Source organism: Cupressus sempervirens, chromosome 2 (assembly GCF_028749045.1).
Source record: "Cupressus sempervirens isolate cs-2001-9-10 chromosome 2, ASM2874904v1, whole genome shotgun sequence".
Classification (NCBI taxonomy): domain Eukaryota; kingdom Viridiplantae; phylum Streptophyta; class Pinopsida; order Cupressales; family Cupressaceae; genus Cupressus; species Cupressus sempervirens.
The window spans coordinates 108,365,029-108,373,374 of NC_143119.1; the positions used below are offsets into that span (position 1 = coordinate 108,365,029).

At 32.7% G+C, this 8,346-nt stretch overlaps 1 long non-coding RNA gene across 1 annotated transcript; it reads left to right on the forward strand.

Moving 5' to 3' along the window:
* Window positions 1–1,954: 1,954 nt before the first annotated feature.
* Window positions 1,955–4,833, forward strand: LOC149571265 (uncharacterized). Its single transcript, XR_016359791.1, has 2 exons — window positions 1,955–2,107; window positions 3,897–4,833. It is a non-coding gene; the product is annotated as an uncharacterized LOC149571265 (long non-coding RNA).
* Window positions 4,834–8,346: the final 3,513 nt, after the last annotated feature.

The window sequence follows — 8,346 nt, forward strand, 5'->3', positions numbered from 1 at the left end:
TAAGTCATGAGTAAGATTCAAAGTAGTAAAAAGTTGATAAGATTGAGGTAGAATAATAACAACTTTAAGATTCTATCATTTTGTTAAGAATATAATAATACATTTCTTATAGATTGTCTCATTTAATTCTCTATTACAAATTATATTAATGAAATTTCATTTTCAAATAAAATGAAATTATAAATAATAATAATATTCTTTTCTAATATATGAATGTTTAAAAGGATCTTTTTTTAATATTTTTTACAAGAAGTCAAATTGTGTAGTTTTTGAAACAATTAACATTCATTGAATCTAGATGATTATCACAAAGGTAAAACACAAAGCCTTCATGGGAGGTCATCCACCCTAGTACTATCTCTAACTCAAGCGTACTTAACAAGGTTTAGCCCAATCTTCTCACATCTCTAGTTGTAAGAAAAATATAATCCTAGTTGTAAGAAAAATACACAAGCTTAGAAGAAACATTGTGGTTCATTTGCAAGCAAAGTGGGCTCAACCTTGGGAGAAGGTTAATCCCAATTGACTTCGAGTAGTACTAGAATATACGACTTCTAGGAAAATCCTTAAGTTTGAATAAGAAATTATAGAATTAACAATATCACAAGTCTTATCCATATTTTAGTCCCTATCTAACCTTCCCTAACAACTTATTTCTGCGTAATTTAAAACTCTTTTAATCTTAATAAAATAATTCCATCAAGAATAGGGGAAGAGACCCACTAACCGAAAGGGGGTCCAATAACCATGGTAGAGTTTTTTCATATGTACCCCTCAATAACCGATCACACTTACTAATAGTCAATCATTTTTTTGCACTTTTGGTTGGTGATTGACCAAATTGTGCACCACTAGTGGAACATTTCATAATGACTATCAGACATTTAACCACAAGTAACAGTGTTTTTTGGTATGTGACTATTCAGGGTGCAGACGAGTGTTTTAAAATGACCCCTGTCAACTACTTCACACTCTATGGTCTCTACAAAGAGTGGACGACATAAACATCACAGACTAAGACTTAATTCCTAAACTAAAAATATTAAATAGTCAAAGTCTACAAAGAGATCTATAAATGCCCAAATGCTGAAACCTAAGCTTTAAGCTTTTGAGTCCCCTGTAGAAATACACCGAAAAAATCAACATAATTCGACTTATGATTTAAAAAATCTAACCTAGCACAACTACTAGAATATTTCCCCTAACCTTCCCTAACAACTTAATTCATTCCAATTTAAAACTCATTTAATCCCCTAACCTTCCCTAACAACTGAATTCCTTCCAATTTAAAACTCTTTTAATCCTAACGAAATGAATCCATCAAGAATACCATGCAAATCATAACCCCCCCACCAACGCCCATACAAGACAAGAAACAGATCTAGAAACTTCAATCATTTTTTCTATCGAACAAAGTTAATCTTCCTTGAACTGCTAATGTTTTAAGCATTTCTTAATTCATGGTGATATGTAAGTCGGTAAGATTGAGGGCAGGTGACTATTGCAATGGTATATAATAATAATAATGACAGTGATAAGAATCGGCAGGCATTGGGTTCCATCACTTTCATGGACAAAGGCAAGATGGTTGCAGGAACGACTCTCCCTTCATCCCTACTGTGGAAAGAGGACACACAAAATCTAGCGTGAGATTTAGTGTGGGTAAAAGCATGAATGGATCTCCGTACGACTGGCCAATCCCGTTGCAACTTTCCATATAAATCCGTGCTCTCCACAGGAAGACTGTGGTTGAGCAGTCAAATCACCCCACTTTTTCTTCTCTGCAGCTGAGCAGAGTGAAATGTATGTGAAGTCAAGTCACATCAGAGATGGGAGGAGACGGACCGACAGCTGCCCTTCCATTCAATTAGACTGATTAAACTTGCCAAGTTTAACACCGCCTAACCATAGCCCTCAACCCATTTATATAACGGAGGGCCTTTCAATGCATTTGGGTGTGTTAAAACTTTTCATTTGGTATTCTATTTTATTCCTCTCTCTCTTTCTGCAGCAATTGCTTTGTAAAGGAGGAGCCCGCACTTCCATGGATGCCAAAGGGGGGCATTTACAGCTCTCTACTTGGTAGGAGACAATCGGTGGGTTTCAGGTATGAAGGAGTTAATTTGTTTATGTTTTTAATTTATCATTGGATTTGTTCCTTATTCTTCCCTGGAGTAGGTATCTATTGGGTTTATGGGTTTTTTTTTCTTTTCCTTTCCTTTTGTTTTAGTTGGTTCTCAAACCCACCCTTTTTGACCCCCCTTGTTTATTTATTCTTCTGCCTAGCCATAGCTATTCTATTTTCCCCCTTATATGAGCTCTCTGATATGGCTAATCTTTGCGAATCTATAGACAGATTTCTCTGTGATCAATCCATGTTGTGATTTCTAGGGTTTTTTTTAACTACCCATTCTCTTGTTCTTCAATATGTTGGTCGATCTGTATTATTTTATTGGTTTCCAATCTCTATTTCCTTGAAAATGCATTGTTTCTGATTGCGGCTAAGCTCTTGATCTTGAATTTGGAGTCCCTCTCTGTAGAAGCATCTCTTGGAGTTTTGATTTTGACTGGTTTTCTTTGGGTTACGTTTGCATTTCCACATTGGTAATGGTCGTCTGCAAGAAAATGTCTTTCTCTCTCTTTTCCTTTCCATTTTTTGTCTTTTTTGGCTTTAATCAGCAATTTCTTGATTGCAAATGTTTAGTCTTTCCCATCCATTTATGTGGTTGTTTTGGGTGTTTTTATAACGGTCATCATAAATGTTCTCAGTCATTGCAAACTTTTGTATGCGGTGGTTTTGGGATTTCAACGTTCTAGGTTAATGACGACAAATCTAAGTCATTTTAAGATTCGAGAGCAGATAGAGGTGGAGTTTCTTTTGGGCTTTTTCTCTTTCTTTCTTTCTTTCTTGTTGCTTTCTTCATATTTTCATCTCGCTAGATATACTCTTTAAATGCCTCTCGCAGACATAATTTTTGTTTTGGTCGTGTTGGGAATAGAGTAACAATCTTAAAAACTGTGGATCTTGGAAGTTGTGAATGTTTTTAATCCGTGGAATTGGATTTGTTTGATTAATTAGAAGATCTGTTCATTTGTGTAATTCGTGGCTTTGCATATTGACGAACGTAGAAGGCTTAAATTAAGTATTCCCAGAGTTGCACAACGTATTTCTAATGCACTATCCTTCATGTCTATGTTTATAAGAAGGCTTTGGTATCATGACCCGTGTGATATTTGGTTCAACTGTGTTTGAAGAGGTATTTTGGATCACTCTTTGTTATGGTGGTTTTTGTTTTCAAGTCCACGTCGGGGATCACTCTTTGATGATAGATTTTGTCTTTCAATTGATGATAGGGATCACTCTTTATTATGATGGCTTCTGCTTTTCGATCAACATTTTGGATTTCTCTTTGATGGCAGTTTCTCTTTTTCAATCGATGTTTTGAATAACTGTTTCTAATGTCTGCTTTATAAATGATGTTTTCGATCTCTCTTTGTGATGATCGTTTTGTTTCTTGAACTGTGTTTTGAATCTGTCATTATGATGATAATTTCTAATTCTAATCTATGCTTTAGATAACTCTTTGAGACCATGACTCGGTGAGAGATTAATATGCCATTGTAAAAACAAATAGCTGAGACAATCTGATCTAATCTGAAAACAATCTAAGCCTTCATAAACTGTGTAATGACAAGTACTCTTAAGGTTATGGTATTATTACTATTAGACTTTTAGGGCTACATAAAACCAGCAGGATATATAAAAGGAACTATTGACAAGCATCATCAATGTAAATTTGTTAACAAGCAGATTTTAGGGCTTTGACTATAGGCTCACCAAAATGTCAGGAAACCTAAAAAGCTATACTATACTGATACTTTGATATATGTTTCAGGTGTTATGGAGGCAAGTGAGAAAGTAATTTGAAGTCTTATTCTATGAGGTATGTTGTTGGAATGTATATATTGGTAGAGCTCCTTTGATACCAATCAAAGGCTCCGTGCCAAATTGATTCAACTGCTGATTTATGCATTTCACCATCCTGCCCATGGCATAACATTGCATTGCAGGCTGGTGGTGTGCATAACGCCGGAGTTGTGTTAATTGTGTACTGCCCTTGTTTGGTTTGAAGGGAGCTCTACAGTATTTCTTTCGCTTGCTCAATCATACTTGGCTTTTTTACTGGAATAATTATCTCACCATAGCCATTTAATTGTCTACCATTTTCAATTTCCATTAGTTAATATGTTAACATGTAATTCAGAAAAACAGACATTGCCCTTGTTTTTTAATTTTTAGCTCTGGACTCTTTTTCTCATGATTTTATTTTGGAAACCTGGAATTATATTGTAAGTAATGTTCACCTCATTAGAGGCCAACCATAAAAATTAATAAGATAATCATTAGCAATAACGAAGAAATAAACAGATTGGTCGCTGTAGTTATGTTGATGATCAATGGCAGACTTGTAATCAAGATATTCGAAGTTGCAGAAAGTTTCTAATGCAGGGTGAAAAGAGAAAAAAAGTCGACATTTGGTATCATCATTGGGAATATGTAGGTAAAGATGGTACCTTACAAGAATTGCGAGGAAAAGTATGTGTCGAACCAAATTAGAAGATGCGAGAAATACAACTATACTATATCATAAATAATAATATCTGTACCAGTTCCCATCCAAATGTTCAATGATATTGTCGATTAATTTACCATAGTAAAAGTCAATGCTCTACGACATATTGTTTGTATTAAGCCGTTCGTCATTCTTCTTAATATATTCGTAGTGTCATTGTTTCCAATCAATATGAAGAGATTAAGTAGCAGTTTCCCTATGTACGTTTTAATAAGTTGGCTCTTGGCATGCTTTGGTATAGTCGCTTTTTAACGCACCTTTCCTTTGGGTCATTTCAATAATTAATTAGTCATGAGGAGTGTAATTATTTATATCAACATAATTAATAAGTCACTATGAGTGTAATTAACTATACCAACTCTTTGCTGCTTTTCGTAGTGGACCTTGTCGTTCTAATTTAATCAATTGATTAATTGAATTCGATAATTAACAAGGAGTGTAATTATTTATATCAACATAATTAACAAGTCACTGTGAGTGTAATTATACCAACTCTTGCTGCTTTTTGTAGTGGATCTTCATGTTCTAATTTAATCAATTGATAATTTGAATTTACATTGTACGTGAATGGAGAATATATGGTGAATATATGATGTTAAGACAACTTGATGTGATTAATTATAATTGAACAAAATATACATTGTAGATCTTAAAGCACCAAATTTTAACTTGCAAATTAAAATTGATCAAATGAAATCGAATTGAATGTGCCAAAAATTGGCCTTGCCTTATTTTGAGCTATGAGCCTTGTCTTATTTTGAAGCTTACTTTGAAGACATGGTCCAAAAGCTTTAGTTAGAAACATGGAACTTGCCAAGTAAGATGTAAAAAATTGGTAGCCATTTATAAGTTTAAGATAACTTCAAATGTACAAAGTTAGGCTTTGAACTATTAAAACTTATGTTTATTAAGTCGATTGAATGTTTGCTTAATATGTGTTGATGTGGCTCAAAAGTTTTAGTTAAAAACGTGAGACTCACCAGGTAAGATGTAAAAATTTGGGAGTGATTTAGAACTCTAGAGAACTTGAAAATTACAAAGTGAGGCGTTGAACTATTTATTCTCATATCTATTAAGCCATTTGAATGTTTGTTTAATCTATGATTTATATGTTATAACAGGGTATGACATTTTATTATTATCTAGTAAGATGTAAAAATTTGAGAGTGATTTAGAACTCTAGAGAACTTGAAAATTACAAAGTGAGGCTTTGAACTATTTATTCTCATATCTATTAAGCCATTTGAATGTTTGTCTAATCTATGATTTATGTGTTATAACGGGGTATGACATTTTATTATTATCTAGTAAGATGTAAAAATTTGGGAGTGATTTAGAACTCTAGAGAACTTGAAAATTACAAAGTGAGGCTTTGAACTATTTATTCTTATATCTATTAAGCCATTTGAATGTTTGTTTAATCTATGATTTATATGTTATAACGGGGTATGACATTTTATTATTATCTATTAGTTTTATAAAATTGCTAATGATATAAGTTGTGAAGAATTATTATAACATAATAGTTGCTAATTATAGTTATATATGATATTTTGCTATTAGGATTCAGCGATATAGCTTTTTTTATCGAGTTATTTTAGTTATATATGATATTTTGCTATTAGAATTCAGCGATATAGCTTTTTTTAACGAGTTATACAAACCGTGTTGCGTGAGTAGTGGTTTACACAAATTGATCTCTCAAGACAATGAAAGGAGAGCTTAAAACTCATTGTATCCAATTGATGCTCGTAGAGGTGAAGCATCGAGACTTATTGGGTGGTTACCCATCCTAGTGCCACTTCAATTTGGGTGTATTTAACTACAAAGTTTCTTCTATGGTTAAATCCATTGTGCTTGCAACCCATTAGCAAAACATTCGCCAAATGTTGTGCCTTACGTGGAGCAATCATTAGAAAGCCCTTTATATCCTTTGTGAGCATCATTGATAACCAACTTGTTCAAAGTTTTGAATTCATTGTCGTGAGAGATGGTTTGTGTAAACCGCTACTCATGAAATATGGGTCAATTGATTTGAATAAAATTGTATAGTTGACTCTAGATATCAATATTATAATTTTACATAATTGTGAAGAATAGACACTACTTGAAAATTGATGAACTTATTGGGCTTTTCTAATAAATGGTTTGCAAGGCTCAACACTTGGTGAAGGTTTTGCAAATGGGATTACAAGTGAAGTGGGTTTAACTATGGATGAAACTCTCTAGTTAAGCATGATTTAGAGTTAGAGTAGTATTGGGATGGGTGACCTAGGAAGTTTTGGTGCTTCACTATGTAAGCATTAGCTAGATTTAATGAGTTTATCTCAAAAACAATTATAGGGTTGAATCTTGATAAAATAATGATATTAATGTTTAACAAAATATGGAAAATAGCAATATCAAAATTTTACCTGCTTTGAACGATATCTCCTATTTAAAATATGCAAAGTAGGAAACAAATGGATATGCACATATTTTTTGTCACATAATGTAATGGTACGAAACTTCTCATTGGTTTACTAAAGGCATGGGAATGGATATCTTTTTTGTAGTTTTAGTATTGAGTGAGAATAGGTTATACATTGTTAGGTAGACAAATAATTTATGGATATACATTGCTACTTTGTATTCAAATGGAAGTAACACTTGAACTCTAATTTTTCTACAAACGAAGTATAAGAGGAGGATAGAGATAAAATGACAATTTTGTGCAACAAACATATATCTAATGGTATTACATATTTAGAACAATATGAATATAAACCAAGTGATCTTTGGCAAAGATGGCTTGGTGTGATTTTCTTTTGTTTTACCTTCCATTTTAACATTGTAAAGTCAAATTACCATTTATTATCATTTTGGTTATATACACAAAATGAATGTGTACATCCATATATAATATATTTATTACATGCTTATGCAAAGTAAAATAATAGCATTAGAATGAAATGAAAAAAAAAATATTTATGAGTAAATTGATAGTTGTGATATAATTGGGGTTTTTTAAGTGGGAAGAGAAACAAATGTCGATGTTGAGGAGAATTTAAAGATTTCTAAATTCAATAAATCAAGATATAAGTTTAGGTTGTTTCTCAACCAAAGGAAAGTGACAATGGTAGATGGGGTAAAGTTTTTCTTTTAGCAGTCTTGACATTATGTACTACTACTAGGAATTGAGTTGCACATGGAGTAGAGTTTTTCTTTTAGCATTCTTGACATTATGTACTACTACTAGGAATTGAGTTGACACTAGAGATTAAAGCTTTGCAATCTCTATATTTAAATTTATTTTTTGTAAGTTGTCTTATAAAGATATCATTATCATGTGTTCGGTAAGTTAGCAAAGGTTGATTGTGCTATTTTGTAACAATTTTTGCAGCGTCTTTATTTATATCACTTCGCATTATTACAGTTAAAAAGGGATATGTGCACTCTATGCTTAGACAATACAAGACAAAAAATAAGGAAAAGTAGATCAATTATTTGAGAGGATGTATCATCCTAAGTGAGAGGTCTATACTATTACATGGACTCTCACGTAAGTGTGGAACAATTGGTACATTCATGGATTGAGGTACCTCGAAGAGATTCATCCAATTGTGGATTGTGGAAGGAAATCCATATATTCTAGCCATATATGCATGATTGTGGAAGGAAATCCAAACTATATACTAACCTTTGAATATCCAAAATTCATTATTTTAAGAGA